The sequence below is a fragment of the Maylandia zebra genome, linkage group LG22 (assembly GCF_041146795.1).
Source record: "Maylandia zebra isolate NMK-2024a linkage group LG22, Mzebra_GT3a, whole genome shotgun sequence".
In the NCBI taxonomy this organism is placed as follows: Eukaryota; Metazoa; Chordata; class Actinopteri; order Cichliformes; family Cichlidae; genus Maylandia; species Maylandia zebra.
In genome coordinates this window covers 31,826,938-31,844,823 of record NC_135187.1, presented here as the reverse complement: position 1 = coordinate 31,844,823, position 17,886 = coordinate 31,826,938, and positions in this window count along the sequence as shown.

Here is a 17,886-nt window from a genome sequence, read left to right as displayed (position 1 = left end):
AATGCATGTAACAGTGAGAAACGCACTGTCTTGGCGAAATAAAGCGTTTTTGTACAACTTCATATAAATCGCTGTAACTTTTGATAGAAGACTCAGACAAACATGTTTATGGCTTTATCTTATAGAACTCAATATCCCCGTGCTGGGCAAACAGGTTTTGCAGCCGTTTGAGCTAATATTTTAAAATTATTCACATAATGAAAACCTATACTTTGTCTCAGGCGAGTTTCCCATTCAAATGCATGTAACAGTGAGAAACGCATTGTCTTGGCAAAATAAAGCGTTTTTGAATAACTTCATATAAATCGCTGTAACTTTTGATAGAAGACTCAGATAAACATGTTTATGGCTTTATCTTATAGAACTCAATATCCCCGTGCTGGGCAAATAGAACAGGTTTTGCAGCCGTTTGAGCTAAGATTTTAAAATTATTCACATAATGAAAACCTATACTTTGTTTCAGGCGAGTTTCCCATTCAAATGCATGTAACAGTGAGAAACACACTGTCTTAGCGAAATAAAGCGTTTTTGTACAACTTTATATAAATCGCTGTAACTTTTGATAGAAGACTCAGACAAACATGTTTATGGCTTTATCTTATAGAACTCAATATCCCCGTGCTGGGCAAACAGAACAGGTTTTGCAGCCGTTTGAGCTAAGATTTTAAAATTATTCACATAATGAAAACCTATACTTTGTTTCAGGCGAGTTTCCCATTCAAATGCATGTAACAGTGAGAAACGCATTGTCTTGGCGAAATAAAGCGTTTTTGAACAACTTCATATAAATCGCTGTAACTTTTGATAGAAGACTCAGACAAACATGTTTATGGCTTTATCTTATAGAACTCAATATCCCCGTGCTGGGCAAACAGGTTTTGCAGCCGTTTGAGCTAAGATTTTAAAATTATTCACATAATGAAAACCTATACTTTGTTTCAGGCGAGTTCCCCATTCAAATGCATGTAACAGTGAGAAACGCATTGTCTTGGCGAAATAAAGCGTTTTTGAACAACTTCATATAAATCGCTGTAACTTTTGATAGAAGACTCAGACAAACATGTTTATGGCTTTATCTTATAGAACTCAATATCCCCGTGCTGGGCAAACAGGTTTTGCAGCCGTTTGAGCTAAGATTTTAAAATTATTCACATAATGAAAACCTATACTTTGTTTCAGGCGATTTTCCCATTCAAATGCATGTAACAGTGAGAAACGCATTGTCTTGGCGAAATAAAGCGTTTTTGAACAACTTCATATAAATCGCTGTAACTTTTGATAGAAGACTCAGACAAACATGTTTATGGCTTTATCTTATAGAACTCAATATCCCCGTGCTGGGCAAACAGGTTTTGCAGCCGTTTGAGCTAATATTTTAAAATTATTCACATAATGAAAACCTATACTTTGTCTCAGGCGAGTTTCCCATTCAAATGCATGTAACAGTGAGAAACGCATTGTCTTGGCAAAATAAAGCGTTTTTGAATAACTTCATATAAATCGCTGTAACTTTTGATAGAAGACTCAGATAAACATGTTTATGGCTTTATCTTATAGAACTCAATATCCCCGTGCTGGGCAAATAGAACAGGTTTTGCAGCCGTTTGAGCTAAGATTTTAAAATTATTCACATAATGAAAACCTATACTTTGTTTCAGGCGAGTTTCCCATTCAAATGCATGTAACAGTGAGAAACACACTGTCTTAGCGAAATAAAGCGTTTTTGTACAACTTTATATAAATCGCTGTAACTTTTGATAGAAGACTCAGACAAACATGTTTATGGCTTTATCTTATAGAACTCAATATCCCCGTGCTGGGCAAACAGAACAGGTTTTGCAGCCGTTTGAGCTAAGATTTTAAAATTATTCACATAATGAAAACCTATACTTTGTTTCAGGCGAGTTTCCCATTCAAATGCATGTAACAGTGAGAAACACACTGTCTTGGCGAAATAAAGCGTTTTTGTACAACTTCATATAAATCGCTGTAACTTTTGATAGAAGACTCAGACAAACATGTTTATGGCTTTATCTTATAGAACTCAATATCCCCGTGCTGGGCAAACAGAACAGGTTTTCCAGCCGTTTGAGCTAAGATTTTAAAATTATTCACATAATGAAAACCTATACTTTGTTTCAGGCGAGTTTCCCATTCAAATGCATGTAACAGTGAGAAACGCATTGTCTTGGCGAAATAAAGCGTTTTTGAACAACTTCATATAAATCGCTGTAACTTTTGATAGAAGACTCAGACAAACATGTTTATGGCTTTATCTTATAGAACTCAATATCCCCGTGCTGGGCAAACAGGTTTTGCAGCCGTTTGAGCTAAGATTTTAAAATTATTCACATAATGAAAACCTATACTTTGTTTCAGGCGAGTTCCCCATTCAAATGCATGTAACAGTGAGAAACGCATTGTCTTGGCGAAATAAAGCGTTTTTGTACAACTTCATATAAATCGCTGTAACTTTTGATAGAAGACTCAGACAAACATGTTTATGGCTTTATCTTATAGAACTCAATATCCCCGTGCTGGGCAAACAGGTTTTGCAGCCGTTTGAGCTAAGATTTTAAAATTATTCACATAATGAAAACCTATACTTTGTTTCAGGCGAGTTTCCCATTCAAATGCATGTAACAGTGAGAAACACACTGTCTTGGCGAAATAAAGCGTTTTTGTACAACTTCATATAAATCGCTGTAACTTTTGATAGAAGACTCAGACAAACATGTTTATGGCTTTATCTTATAGAACTCAATATCCCCGTACTGGGCAAACAGGTTTTGCAGCCGTTTGAGCTAAGATTTTAAAATTATTCACATAATGAAAACCTATACTTTGTTTCAGGCGAGTTTCCCATTCAAATGCATGTAACAGTGAGAAACGCATTGTCTTGGCGAAATAAAGCGTTTTTGAACAACTTCATATAAATCGCTGTAACTTTTGATAGAAGACTCAGACAAACATGTTTATGGCTTTATCTTATAGAACTCAATATCCCCGTGCTGGGCAAACAGGTTTTGCAGCCGTTTGAGCTAAGATTTTAAAATTATTCACATAATGAAAACCTATACTTTGTTTCAGGCGAGTTTCCCATTCAAATGCATGTAACAGTGAGAAACACACTGTCTTGGCGAAATAAAGCGTTTTTGTACAACTTCATATAAATCGCTGTAACTTTTGATAGAAGACTCAGACAAACATGTTTATGGCTTTATCTTATAGAACTCAATATCCCCGTGCTGGGCAAACAGAACAGGTTTTCCAGCCGTTTGAGCTAAGATTTTAAAATTATTCACATAATGAAAACCTATACTTTGTCTCAGGCGAGTTTCCCATTCAAATGCATGTAACAGTGAGAAACGCATTGTCTTGGCGAAATAAAGCGTTTTTGTACAACTTCATATAAATCGCTGTAACTTTTGATAGAAGACTCAGACAAACATGTTTATGGCTTTATCTTATAGAACTCAATATCCCCGTGCTGGGCAAACAGGTTTTGCAGCCGTTTGAGCTAAGATTTTAAAATTATTCACATAATGAAAACCTATACTTTGTTTCAGGCGAGTTCCCCATTCAAATGCATGTAACAGTGAGAAACGCATTGTCTTGGCGAAATAAAGCGTTTTTGTACAACTTCATATAAATCGCTGTAACTTTTGATAGAAGACTCAGACAAACATGTTTATGGCTTTATCTTATAGAACTCAATATCCCCGTGCTGGGCAAACAGGTTTTGCAGCCGTTTGAGCTAAGATTTTAAAATTATTCACATAATGAAAACCTATACTTTGTTTCAGGCGAGTTTCCCATTCAAATGCATGTAACAGTGAGAAACACACTGTCTTGGCGAAATAAAGCGTTTTTGTACAACTTCATATAAATCGCTGTAACTTTTGATAGAAGACTCAGACAAACATGTTTATGGCTTTATCTTATAGAACTCAATATCCCCGTGCTGGGCAAACAGAACAGGTTTTCCAGCCGTTTGAGCTAAGATTTTAAAATTATTCACATAATGAAAACCTATACTTTGTCTCAGGCGAGTTTCCCATTCAAATGCATGTAACAGTGAGAAACGCACTGTCTTGGCGAAATAAAGCGTTTTTGTACAACTTCATATAAATCGCTGTAACTTTTGATAGAAGACTCAGACAAACATGTTTATGGCTTTATCTTATAGAACTCAATATCCCCGTGCTGGGCAAACAGGTTTTGCAGCCGTTTGAGCTAAGATTTTAAAATTATTCACATAATGAAAACCTATACTTTGTTTCAGGCGAGTTCCCCATTCAAATGCATGTAACAGTGAGAAACGCATTGTCTTGGCGAAATAAAGCGTTTTTGTACAACTTCATATAAATCGCTGTAACTTTTGATAGAAGACTCAGACAAACATGTTTATGGCTTTATCTTATAGAACTCAATATCCCCGTGCTGGGCAAACAGGTTTTGCAGCCGTTTGAGCTAAGATTTTAAAATTATTCACATAATGAAAACCTATACTTTGTTTCAGGCGAGTTTCCCATTCAAATGCATGTAACAGTGAGAAACACACTGTCTTGGCGAAATAAAGCGTTTTTGTACAACTTCATATAAATCGCTGTAACTTTTGATAGAAGACTCAGACAAACATGTTTATGGCTTTATCTTATAGAACTCAATATCCCCGTGCTGGGCAAACAGAACAGGTTTTCCAGCCGTTTGAGCTAAGATTTTAAAATTATTCACATAATGAAAACCTATACTTTGTCTCAGGCGAGTTTCCCATTCAAATGCATGTAACAGTGAGAAACGCATTGTCTTGGCGAAATAAAGCGTTTTTGTACAACTTCATATAAATCGCTGTAACTTTTGATAGAAGACTCAGACAAACATGTTTATGGCTTTATCTTATAGAACTCAATATCCCCGTGCTGGGCAAACAGGTTTTGCAGCCGTTTGAGCTAAGATTTTAAAATTATTCACATAATGAAAACCTATACTTTGTTTCAGGCGAGTTTCCCATTCAAATGCATGTAACAGTGAGAAACGCATTGTCTTGGCGAAATAAAGCGTTTTTGAACAACTTCATATAAATCGCTGTAACTTTTGATAGAAGACTCAGACAAACATGTTTATGGCTTTATCTTATAGAACTCAATATCCCCGTACTGGGCAAACGGGTTTTGCAGCTGTTTGAACTAAGATTTTAAAATTATTCACATAATGAAAACCTATACTTTGTTTCAGGCGAGTTTCCCATTCAAATGCATGTAACAGTGAGAAACACACTGTCTTGGCGAAATAAAGCGTTTTTGAACAACTTCATATAAATCGCTGTAACTTTTGATAGAAGACTCAGACAAACATGTTTATGGCTTTATCTTATAGAACTCAATATCCCCGTACTGGGCAAACGGGTTTTGCAGCTGTTTGAACTAAGATTTCCAAGTTATTCACATAATGAAAACCTATACTTTGTCTCAGGCGAGTTTCCCATTCAAATGCATGTAACAGTGAGAAACGCACTGTCTTGGCGAAATAAAGCGTTTTTGTACAACTTCATATAAATCGCTGTAACTTTTGATAGAAGACTCAGACAAACATGTTTATGGCTTTATCTTATAGAACTCAATATCCCCGTGCTGGGCAAACAGGTTTTGCAGCCGTTTGAGCTAAGATTTTAAAATTATTCACATAATGAAAACCTATACTTTGTTTCAGGCGATTTTCCCATTCAAATGCATGTAACAGTGAGAAACGCATTGTCTTGGCGAAATAAAGCGTTTTTGAACAACTTCATATAAATCGCTGTAACTTTTGATAGAAGACTCAGACAAACATGTTTATGGCTTTATCTTATAGAACTCAATATCCCCGTGCTGGGCAAACAGGTTTTGCAGCCGTTTGAGCTAATATTTTAAAATTATTCACATAATGAAAACCTATACTTTGTCTCAGGCGAGTTTCCCATTCAAATGCATGTAACAGTGAGAAACGCATTGTCTTGGCAAAATAAAGCGTTTTTGAATAACTTCATATAAATCGCTGTAACTTTTGATAGAAGACTCAGATAAACATGTTTATGGCTTTATCTTATAGAACTCAATATCCCCGTGCTGGGCAAATAGAACAGGTTTTGCAGCCGTTTGAGCTAAGATTTTAAAATTATTCACATAATGAAAACCTATACTTTGTTTCAGGCGAGTTTCCCATTCAAATGCATGTAACAGTGAGAAACACACTGTCTTAGCGAAATAAAGCGTTTTTGTACAACTTTATATAAATCGCTGTAACTTTTGATAGAAGACTCAGACAAACATGTTTATGGCTTTATCTTATAGAACTCAATATCCCCGTGCTGGGCAAACAGAACAGGTTTTGCAGCCGTTTGAGCTAAGATTTTAAAATTATTCACATAATGAAAACCTATACTTTGTTTCAGGCGAGTTTCCCATTCAAATGCATGTAACAGTGAGAAACGCATTGTCTTGGCGAAATAAAGCGTTTTTGAACAACTTCATATAAATCGCTGTAACTTTTGATAGAAGACTCAGACAAACATGTTTATGGCTTTATCTTATAGAACTCAATATCCCCGTGCTGGGCAAACAGGTTTTGCAGCCGTTTGAGCTAAGATTTTAAAATTATTCACATAATGAAAACCTATACTTTGTTTCAGGCGAGTTCCCCATTCAAATGCATGTAACAGTGAGAAACGCATTGTCTTGGCGAAATAAAGCGTTTTTGAACAACTTCATATAAATCGCTGTAACTTTTGATAGAAGACTCAGACAAACATGTTTATGGCTTTATCTTATAGAACTCAATATCCCCGTGCTGGGCAAACAGGTTTTGCAGCCGTTTGAGCTAAGATTTTAAAATTATTCACATAATGAAAACCTATACTTTGTTTCAGGCGAGTTTCCCATTCAAATGCATGTAACAGTGAGAAACGCATTGTCTTGGCGAAATAAAGCGTTTTTGAACAACTTCATATAAATCGCTGTAACTTTTGATAGAAGACTCAGACAAACATGTTTATGGCTTTATCTTATAGAACTCAATATCCCCGTACTGGGCAAACGGGTTTTGCAGCTGTTTGAACTAAGATTTTAAAATTATTCACATAATGAAAACCTATACTTTGTTTCAGGCGAGTTTCCCATTCAAATGCATGTAACAGTGAGAAACACACTGTCTTGGCGAAATAAAGCGTTTTTGAACAACTTCATATAAATCGCTGTAACTTTTGATAGAAGACTCAGACAAACATGTTTATGGCTTTATCTTATAGAACTCAATATCCCCGTACTGGGCAAACGGGTTTTGCAGCTGTTTGAACTAAGATTTCCAAGTTATTCACATAATGAAAACCTATACTTTGTCTCAGGCGAGTTTCCCATTCAAATGCATGTAACAGTGAGAAACGCACTGTCTTGGCGAAATAAAGCGTTTTTGTGCAACTTCATATAAATCGCTGTAACTTTTGATAGAAGACTCAGACAAACATGTTTATGGCTTTATCTTATAGAACTCAATATCCCCGTGCTGGGCAAACAGGTTTTGCAGCCGTTTGAGCTAAGATTTTAAAATTATTCACATAATGAAAACCTATACTTTGTTTCAGGCGATTTTCCCATTCAAATGCATGTAACAGTGAGAAACGCATTGTCTTGGCGAAATAAAGCGTTTTTGAACAACTTCATATAAATCGCTGTAACTTTTGATAGAAGACTCAGACAAACATGTTTATGGCTTTATCTTATAGAACTCAATATCCCCGTGCTGGGCAAACAGGTTTTGCAGCCGTTTGAGCTAAGATTTTAAAATTATTCACATAATGAAAACCTATACTTTGTTTCAGGCGAGTTTCCCATTCAAATGCATGTAACAGTGAGAAACACACTGTCTTGGCGAAATAAAGCGTTTTTGAACAACTTCATATAAATCGCTGTAACTTTTGATAGAAGACTCAGACAAACATGTTTATGGCTTTATCTTATAGAACTCAATATCCCCGTACTGGGCAAACGGGTTTTGCAGCTGTTTGAACTAAGATTTCCAAGTTATTCACATAATGAAAACCTATACTTTGTCTCAGGCGAGTTTCCCATTCAAATGCATGTAACAGTGAGAAACGCACTGTCTTGGCGAAATAAAGCGTTTTTGTACAACTTCATATAAATCGCTGTAACTTTTGATAGAAGACTCAGACAAACATGTTTATGGCTTTATCTTATAGAACTCAATATCCCCGTGCTGGGCAAACAGGTTTTGCAGCCGTTTGAGCTAAGATTTTAAAATTATTCACATAATGAAAACCTATACTTTGTTTCAGGCGAGTTTCCCATTCAAATGCATGTAACAGTGAGAAACACACTGTCTTGGCGAAATAAAGCGTTTTTGTACAACTTTATATAAATCGCTGTAACTTTTGATAGAAGACTCAGACAAACATGTTTATGGCTTTATCTTATAGAACTCAATATCCCCGTGCTGGGCAAACAGAACAGGTTTTGCAGCCGTTTGAGCTAAGATTTTAAAATTATTCACATAATGAAAACCTATACTTTGTTTCAGGCGAGTTTCCCATTCAAATGCATGTAACAGTGAGAAACGCATTGTCTTGGCGAAATAAAGCGTTTTTGAACAACTTCATATAAATCGCTGTAACTTTTGATAGAAGACTCAGACAAACATGTTTATGGCTTTATCTTATAGAACTCAATATCCCCGTGCTGGGCAAACAGGTTTTGCAGCCGTTTGAGCTAAGATTTTAAAATTATTCACATAATGAAAACCTATACTTTGTTTCAGGCGAGTTCCCCATTCAAATGCATGTAACAGTGAGAAACGCATTGTCTTGGCGAAATAAAGCGTTTTTGAACAACTTCATATAAATCGCTGTAACTTTTGATAGAAGACTCAGACAAACATGTTTATGGCTTTATCTTATAGAACTCAATATCCCCGTGCTGGGCAAACAGGTTTTGCAGCCGTTTGAGCTAAGATTTTAAAATTATTCACATAATGAAAACCTATACTTTGTTTCAGGCGAGTTTCCCATTCAAATGCATGTAACAGTGAGAAACGCATTGTCTTGGCGAAATAAAGCGTTTTTGAACAACTTCATATAAATCGCTGTAACTTTTGATAGAAGACTCAGACAAACATGTTTATGGCTTTATCTTATAGAACTCAATATCCCCGTACTGGGCAAACGGGTTTTGCAGCTGTTTGAACTAAGATTTCCAAGTTATTCACATAATGAAAACCTATACTTTGTCTCAGGCGAGTTTCCCATTCAAATGCATGTAACAGTGAGAAACGCACTGTCTTGGCGAAATAAAGCGTTTTTGTACAACTTCATATAAATCGCTGTAACTTTTGATAGAAGACTCAGACAAACATGTTTATGGCTTTATCTTATAGAACTCAATATCCCCGTGCTGGGCAAACAGGTTTTGCAGCCGTTTGAGCTAATATTTTAAAATTATTCACATAATGAAAACCTATACTTTGTCTCAGGCGAGTTTCCCATTCAAATGCATGTAACAGTGAGAAACGCATTGTCTTGGCAAAATAAAGCGTTTTTGAATAACTTCATATAAATCGCTGTAACTTTTGATAGAAGACTCAGATAAACATGTTTATGGCTTTATCTTATAGAACTCAATATCCCCGTGCTGGGCAAATAGAACAGGTTTTGCAGCCGTTTGAGCTAAGATTTTAAAATTATTCACATAATGAAAACCTATACTTTGTTTCAGGCGAGTTTCCCATTCAAATGCATGTAACAGTGAGAAACACACTGTCTTAGCGAAATAAAGCGTTTTTGTACAACTTTATATAAATCGCTGTAACTTTTGATAGAAGACTCAGACAAACATGTTTATGGCTTTATCTTATAGAACTCAATATCCCCGTGCTGGGCAAACAGAACAGGTTTTGCAGCCGTTTGAGCTAAGATTTTAAAATTATTCACATAATGAAAACCTATACTTTGTTTCAGGCGAGTTTCCCATTCAAATGCATGTAACAGTGAGAAACGCATTGTCTTGGCGAAATAAAGCGTTTTTGAACAACTTCATATAAATCGCTGTAACTTTTGATAGAAGACTCAGACAAACATGTTTATGGCTTTATCTTATAGAACTCAATATCCCCGTGCTGGGCAAACAGGTTTTGCAGCCGTTTGAGCTAAGATTTTAAAATTATTCACATAATGAAAACCTATACTTTGTTTCAGGCGAGTTCCCCATTCAAATGCATGTAACAGTGAGAAACGCATTGTCTTGGCGAAATAAAGCGTTTTTGTACAACTTCATATAAATCGCTGTAACTTTTGATAGAAGACTCAGACAAACATGTTTATGGCTTTATCTTATAGAACTCAATATCCCCGTGCTGGGCAAACAGGTTTTGCAGCCGTTTGAGCTAAGATTTTAAAATTATTCACATAATGAAAACCTATACTTTGTTTCAGGCGAGTTTCCCATTCAAATGCATGTAACAGTGAGAAACACACTGTCTTGGCGAAATAAAGCGTTTTTGTACAACTTTATATAAATCGCTGTAACTTTTGATAGAAGACTCAGACAAACATGTTTATGGCTTTATCTTATAGAACTCAATATCCCCGTGCTGGGCAAACAGGTTTTGCAGCCGTTTGAGCTAAGATTTTAAAATTATTCACATAATGAAAACCTATACTTTGTTTCAGGCGAGTTTCCCATTCAAATGCATGTAACAGTGAGAAACACACTGTCTTGGCGAAATAAAGCGTTTTTGTACAACTTCATATAAATCGCTGTAACTTTTGATAGAAGACTCAGACAAACATGTTTATGGCTTTATCTTATAGAACTCAATATCCCCGTGCTGGGCAAACAGAACAGGTTTTCCAGCCGTTTGAGCTAAGATTTTAAAATTATTCACATAATGAAAACCTATACTTTGTTTCAGGCGAGTTTCCCATTCAAATGCATGTAACAGTGAGAAACGCATTGTCTTGGCGAAATAAAGCGTTTTTGAACAACTTCATATAAATCGCTGTAACTTTTGATAGAAGACTCAGACAAACATGTTTATGGCTTTATCTTATAGAACTCAATATCCCCGTGCTGGGCAAACAGGTTTTGCAGCCGTTTGAGCTAAGATTTTAAAATTATTCACATAATGAAAACCTATACTTTGTTTCAGGCGAGTTCCCCATTCAAATGCATGTAACAGTGAGAAACGCATTGTCTTGGCGAAATAAAGCGTTTTTGTACAACTTCATATAAATCGCTGTAACTTTTGATAGAAGACTCAGACAAACATGTTTATGGCTTTATCTTATAGAACTCAATATCCCCGTGCTGGGCAAACAGGTTTTGCAGCCGTTTGAGCTAAGATTTTAAAATTATTTACATAATGAAAACCTATACTTTGTTTCAGGCGAGTTTCCCATTCAAATGCATGTAACAGTGAGAAACACACTGTCTTGGCGAAATAAAGCGTTTTTGTACAACTTCATATAAATCGCTGTAACTTTTGATAGAAGACTCAGACAAACATGTTTATGGCTTTATCTTATAGAACTCAATATCCCCGTGCTGGGCAAACAGAACAGGTTTTCCAGCCGTTTGAGCTAAGATTTTAAAATTATTCACATAATGAAAACCTATACTTTGTTTCAGGCGAGTTTCCCATTCAAATGCATGTAACAGTGAGAAACGCATTGTCTTGGCGAAATAAAGCGTTTTTGAACAACTTCATATAAATCGCTGTAACTTTTGATAGAAGACTCAGACAAACATGTTTATGGCTTTATCTTATAGAACTCAATATCCCCGTGCTGGGCAAACAGGTTTTGCAGCCGTTTGAGCTAAGATTTTAAAATTATTCACATAATGAAAACCTATACTTTGTTTCAGGCGAGTTCCCCATTCAAATGCATGTAACAGTGAGAAACGCATTGTCTTGGCGAAATAAAGCGTTTTTGTACAACTTCATATAAATCGCTGTAACTTTTGATAGAAGACTCAGACAAACATGTTTATGGCTTTATCTTATAGAACTCAATATCCCCGTGCTGGGCAAACAGGTTTTGCAGCCGTTTGAGCTAAGATTTTAAAATTATTCACATAATGAAAACCTATACTTTGTTTCAGGCGAGTTTCCCATTCAAATGCATGTAACAGTGAGAAACACACTGTCTTGGCGAAATAAAGCGTTTTTGTACAACTTCATATAAATCGCTGTAACTTTTGATAGAAGACTCAGACAAACATGTTTATGGCTTTATCTTATAGAACTCAATATCCCCGTGCTGGGCAAACAGGTTTTGCAGCCGTTTGAGCTAAGATTTTAAAATTATTCACATAATGAAAACCTATACTTTGTTTCAGGCGAGTTCCCATTCAAATGCATGTAACAGTGAGAAACACACTGTCTTGGCGAAATAAAGCGTTTTTGTACAACTTTATATAAATCGCTGTAACTTTTGATAGAAGACTCAGACAAACATGTTTATGGCTTTATCTTATAGAACTCAATATCCCCGTGCTGGGCAAACAGGTTTTGCAGCCGTTTGAGCTAAGATTTTAAAATTATTCACATAATGAAAACCTATACTTTGTTTCAGGCGAGTTTCCCATTCAAATGCATGTAACAGTGAGAAACGCATTGTCTTGGCGAAATAAAGCGTTTTTGAACAACTTCATATAAATCGCTGTAACTTTTGATAGAAGACTCAGACAAACATGTTTATGGCTTTATCTTATAGAACTCAATATCCCCGTGCTGGGCAAACAGGTTTTGCAGCCGTTTGAGCTAAGATTTTAAAATTATTCACATAATGAAAACCTATACTTTGTTTCAGGCGAGTTTCCCATTCAAATGCATGTAACAGTGAGAAACACACTGTCTTGGCGAAATAAAGCGTTTTTGTACAACTTCATATAAATCGCTGTAACTTTTGATAGAAGACTCAGACAAACATGTTTATGGCTTTATCTTATAGAACTCAATATCCCCGTGCTGGGCAAACAGAACAGGTTTTCCAGCCGTTTGAGCTAAGATTTTAAAATTATTCACATAATGAAAACCTATACTTTGTCTCAGGCGAGTTTCCCATTCAAATGCATGTAACAGTGAGAAACGCATTGTCTTGGCGAAATAAAGCGTTTTTGTACAACTTCATATAAATCGCTGTAACTTTTGATAGAAGACTCAGACAAACATGTTTATGGCTTTATCTTATAGAACTCAATATCCCCGTGCTGGGCAAACAGGTTTTGCAGCCGTTTGAGCTAAGATTTTAAAATTATTCACATAATGAAAACCTATACTTTGTTTCAGGCGAGTTCCCCATTCAAATGCATGTAACAGTGAGAAACGCATTGTCTTGGCGAAATAAAGCGTTTTTGTACAACTTCATATAAATCGCTGTAACTTTTGATAGAAGACTCAGACAAACATGTTTATGGCTTTATCTTATAGAACTCAATATCCCCGTGCTGGGCAAACAGGTTTTGCAGCCGTTTGAGCTAAGATTTTAAAATTATTCACATAATGAAAACCTATACTTTGTTTCAGGCGAGTTTCCCATTCAAATGCATGTAACAGTGAGAAACACACTGTCTTGGCGAAATAAAGCGTTTTTGTACAACTTCATATAAATCGCTGTAACTTTTGATAGAAGACTCAGACAAACATGTTTATGGCTTTATCTTATAGAACTCAATATCCCCGTGCTGGGCAAACAGGTTTTGCAGCCGTTTGAGCTAAGATTTTAAAATTATTCACATAATGAAAACCTATACTTTGTTTCAGGCGAGTTCCCATTCAAATGCATGTAACAGTGAGAAACACACTGTCTTGGCGAAATAAAGCGTTTTTGTACAACTTTATATAAATCGCTGTAACTTTTGATAGAAGACTCAGACAAACATGTTTATGGCTTTATCTTATAGAACTCAATATCCCCGTGCTGGGCAAACAGGTTTTGCAGCCGTTTGAGCTAAGATTTTAAAATTATTCACATAATGAAAACCTATACTTTGTTTCAGGCGAGTTTCCCATTCAAATGCATGTAACAGTGAGAAACGCATTGTCTTGGCGAAATAAAGCGTTTTTGAACAACTTCATATAAATCGCTGTAACTTTTGATAGAAGACTCAGACAAACATGTTTATGGCTTTATCTTATAGAACTCAATATCCCCGTGCTGGGCAAACAGGTTTTGCAGCCGTTTGAGCTAAGATTTTAAAATTATTCACATAATGAAAACCTATACTTTGTTTCAGGCGAGTTTCCCATTCAAATGCATGTAACAGTGAGAAACACACTGTCTTGGCGAAATAAAGCGTTTTTGTACAACTTCATATAAATCGCTGTAACTTTTGATAGAAGACTCAGACAAACATGTTTATGGCTTTATCTTATAGAACTCAATATCCCCGTGCTGGGCAAACAGAACAGGTTTTCCAGCCGTTTGAGCTAAGATTTTAAAATTATTCACATAATGAAAACCTATACTTTGTCTCAGGCGAGTTTCCCATTCAAATGCATGTAACAGTGAGAAACGCATTGTCTTGGCGAAATAAAGCGTTTTTGTACAACTTCATATAAATCGCTGTAACTTTTGATAGAAGACTCAGACAAACATGTTTATGGCTTTATCTTATAGAACTCAATATCCCCGTGCTGGGCAAACAGGTTTTGCAGCCGTTTGAGCTAAGATTTTAAAATTATTCACATAATGAAAACCTATACTTTGTTTCAGGCGAGTTCCCCATTCAAATGCATGTAACAGTGAGAAACGCATTGTCTTGGCGAAATAAAGCGTTTTTGTACAACTTCATATAAATCGCTGTAACTTTTGATAGAAGACTCAGACAAACATGTTTATGGCTTTATCTTATAGAACGCAATATCCCCGTGCTGGGCAAACAGGTTTTGCAGCCGTTTGAGCTAAGATTTTAAAATTATTCACATAATGAAAACCTATACTTTGTTTCAGGCGAGTTTCCCATTCAAATGCATGTAACAGTGAGAAACACACTGTCTTGGCGAAATAAAGCGTTTTTGTACAACTTCATATAAATCGCTGTAACTTTTGATAGAAGACTCAGACAAACATGTTTATGGCTTTATCTTATAGAACTCAATATCCCCGTGCTGGGCAAACAGAACAGGTTTTCCAGCCGTTTGAGCTAAGATTTTAAAATTATTCACATAATGAAAACCTATACTTTGTCTCAGGCGAGTTTCCCATTCAAATGCATGTAACAGTGAGAAACGCACTGTCTTGGCGAAATAAAGCGTTTTTGTACAACTTCATATAAATCGCTGTAACTTTTGATAGAAGACTCAGACAAACATGTTTATGGCTTTATCTTATAGAACTCAATATCCCCGTGCTGGGCAAACAGGTTTTGCAGCCGTTTGAGCTAAGATTTTAAAATTATTCACATAATGAAAACCTATACTTTGTTTCAGGCGAGTTCCCCATTCAAATGCATGTAACAGTGAGAAACGCATTGTCTTGGCGAAATAAAGCGTTTTTGTACAACTTCATATAAATCGCTGTAACTTTTGATAGAAGACTCAGACAAACATGTTTATGGCTTTATCTTATAGAACTCAATATCCCCGTGCTGGGCAAACAGTCTTTGCAGCCGTTTGAGCTAAGATTTTAAAATTATTCACATAATGAAAACCTATACTTTGTTTCAGGCGAGTTTCCCATTCAAATGCATGTAACAGTGAGAAACACACTGTCTTGGCGAAATAAAGCGTTTTTGTACAACTTCATATAAATCGCTGTAACTTTTGATAGAAGACTCAGACAAACATGTTTATGGCTTTATCTTATAGAACTCAATATCCCCGTGCTGGGCAAACAGAACAGGTTTTCCAGCCGTTTGAGCTAAGATTTTAAAATTATTCACATAATGAAAACCTATACTTTGTTTCAGGCGAGTTTCCCATTCAAATGCATGTAACAGTGAGAAACGCATTGTCTTGGCGAAATAAAGCGTTTTTGAACAACTTCATATAAATCGCTGTAACTTTTGATAGAAGACTCAGACAAACATGTTTATGGCTTTATCTTATAGAACTCAATATCCCCGTGCTGGGCAAACAGGTTTTGCAGCCGTTTGAGCTAAGATTTTAAAATTATTCACATAATGAAAACCTATACTTTGTTTCAGGCGAGTTCCCCATTCAAATGCATGTAACAGTGAGAAACGCATTGTCTTGGCGAAATAAAGCGTTTTTGTACAACTTCATATAAATCGCTGTAACTTTTGATAGAAGACTCAGACAAACATGTTTATGGCTTTATCTTATAGAACTCAATATCCCCGTGCTGGGCAAACAGGTTTTGCAGCCGTTTGAGCTAAGATTTTAAAATTATTCACATAATGAAAACCTATACTTTGTTTCAGGCGAGTTCCCATTCAAATGCATGTAACAGTGAGAAACACACTGTCTTGGCGAAATAAAGCGTTTTTGTACAACTTTATATAAATCGCTGTAACTTTTGATAGAAGACTCAGACAAACATGTTTATGGCTTTATCTTATAGAACTCAATATCCCCGTGCTGGGCAAACAGGTTTTGCAGCCGTTTGAGCTAAGATTTTAAAATTATTCACATAATGAAAACCTATACTTTGTTTCAGGCGAGTTTCCCATTCAAATGCATGTAACAGTGAGAAACGCATTGTCTTGGCGAAATAAAGCGTTTTTGAACAACTTCATATAAATCGCTGTAACTTTTGATAGAAGACTCAGACAAACATGTTTATGGCTTTATCTTATAGAACTCAATATCCCCGTGCTGGGCAAACAGGTTTTGCAGCCGTTTGAGCTAAGATTTTAAAATTATTCACATAATGAAAACCTATACTTTGTTTCAGGCGAGTTTCCCATTCAAATGCATGTAACAGTGAGAAACACACTGTCTTGGCGAAATAAAGCGTTTTTGAACAACTTCATATAAATCGCTGTAACTTTTGATAGAAGACTCAGACAAACATGTTTATGGCTTTATCTTATAGAACTCAATATCCCCGTGCTGGGCAAACAGGTTTTGCAGCCGTTTGAGCTAAGATTTTAAAATTATTCACATAATGAAAACCTATACTTTGTTTCAGGCGAGTTTCCCATTCAAATGCATGTAACAGTGAGAAACACACTGTCTTGGCGAAATAAAGCGTTTTTGTACAACTTCATATAAATCGCTGTAACTTTTGATAGAAGACTCAGACAAACATGTTTATGGCTTTATCTTATAGAACTCAATATCCCCGTGCTGGGCAAACAGAACAGGTTTTCCAGCCGTTTGAGCTAAGATTTTAAAATTATTCACATAATGAAAACCTATACTTTGTCTCAGGCGAGTTTCCCATTCAAATGCATGTAACAGTGAGAAACGCATTGTCTTGGCGAAATAAAGCGTTTTTGTACAACTTCATATAAATCGCTGTAACTTTTGATAGAAGACTCAGACAAACATGTTTATGGCTTTATCTTATAGAACTCAATATCCCCGTGCTGGGCAAACAGGTTTTGCAGCCGTTTGAGCTAAGATTTTAAAATTATTCACATAATGAAAACCTATACTTTGTTTCAGGCGAGTTCCCCATTCAAATGCATGTAACAGTGAGAAACGCATTGTCTTGGCGAAATAAAGCGTTTTTGTACAACTTCATATAAATCGCTGTAACTTTTGATAGAAGACTCAGACAAACATGTTTATGGCTTTATCTTATAGAACGCAATATCCCCGTGCTGGGCAAACAGGTTTTGCAGCCGTTTGAGCTAAGATTTTAAAATTATTCACATAATGAAAACCTATACTTTGTTTCAGGCGAGTTTCCCATTCAAATGCATGTAACAG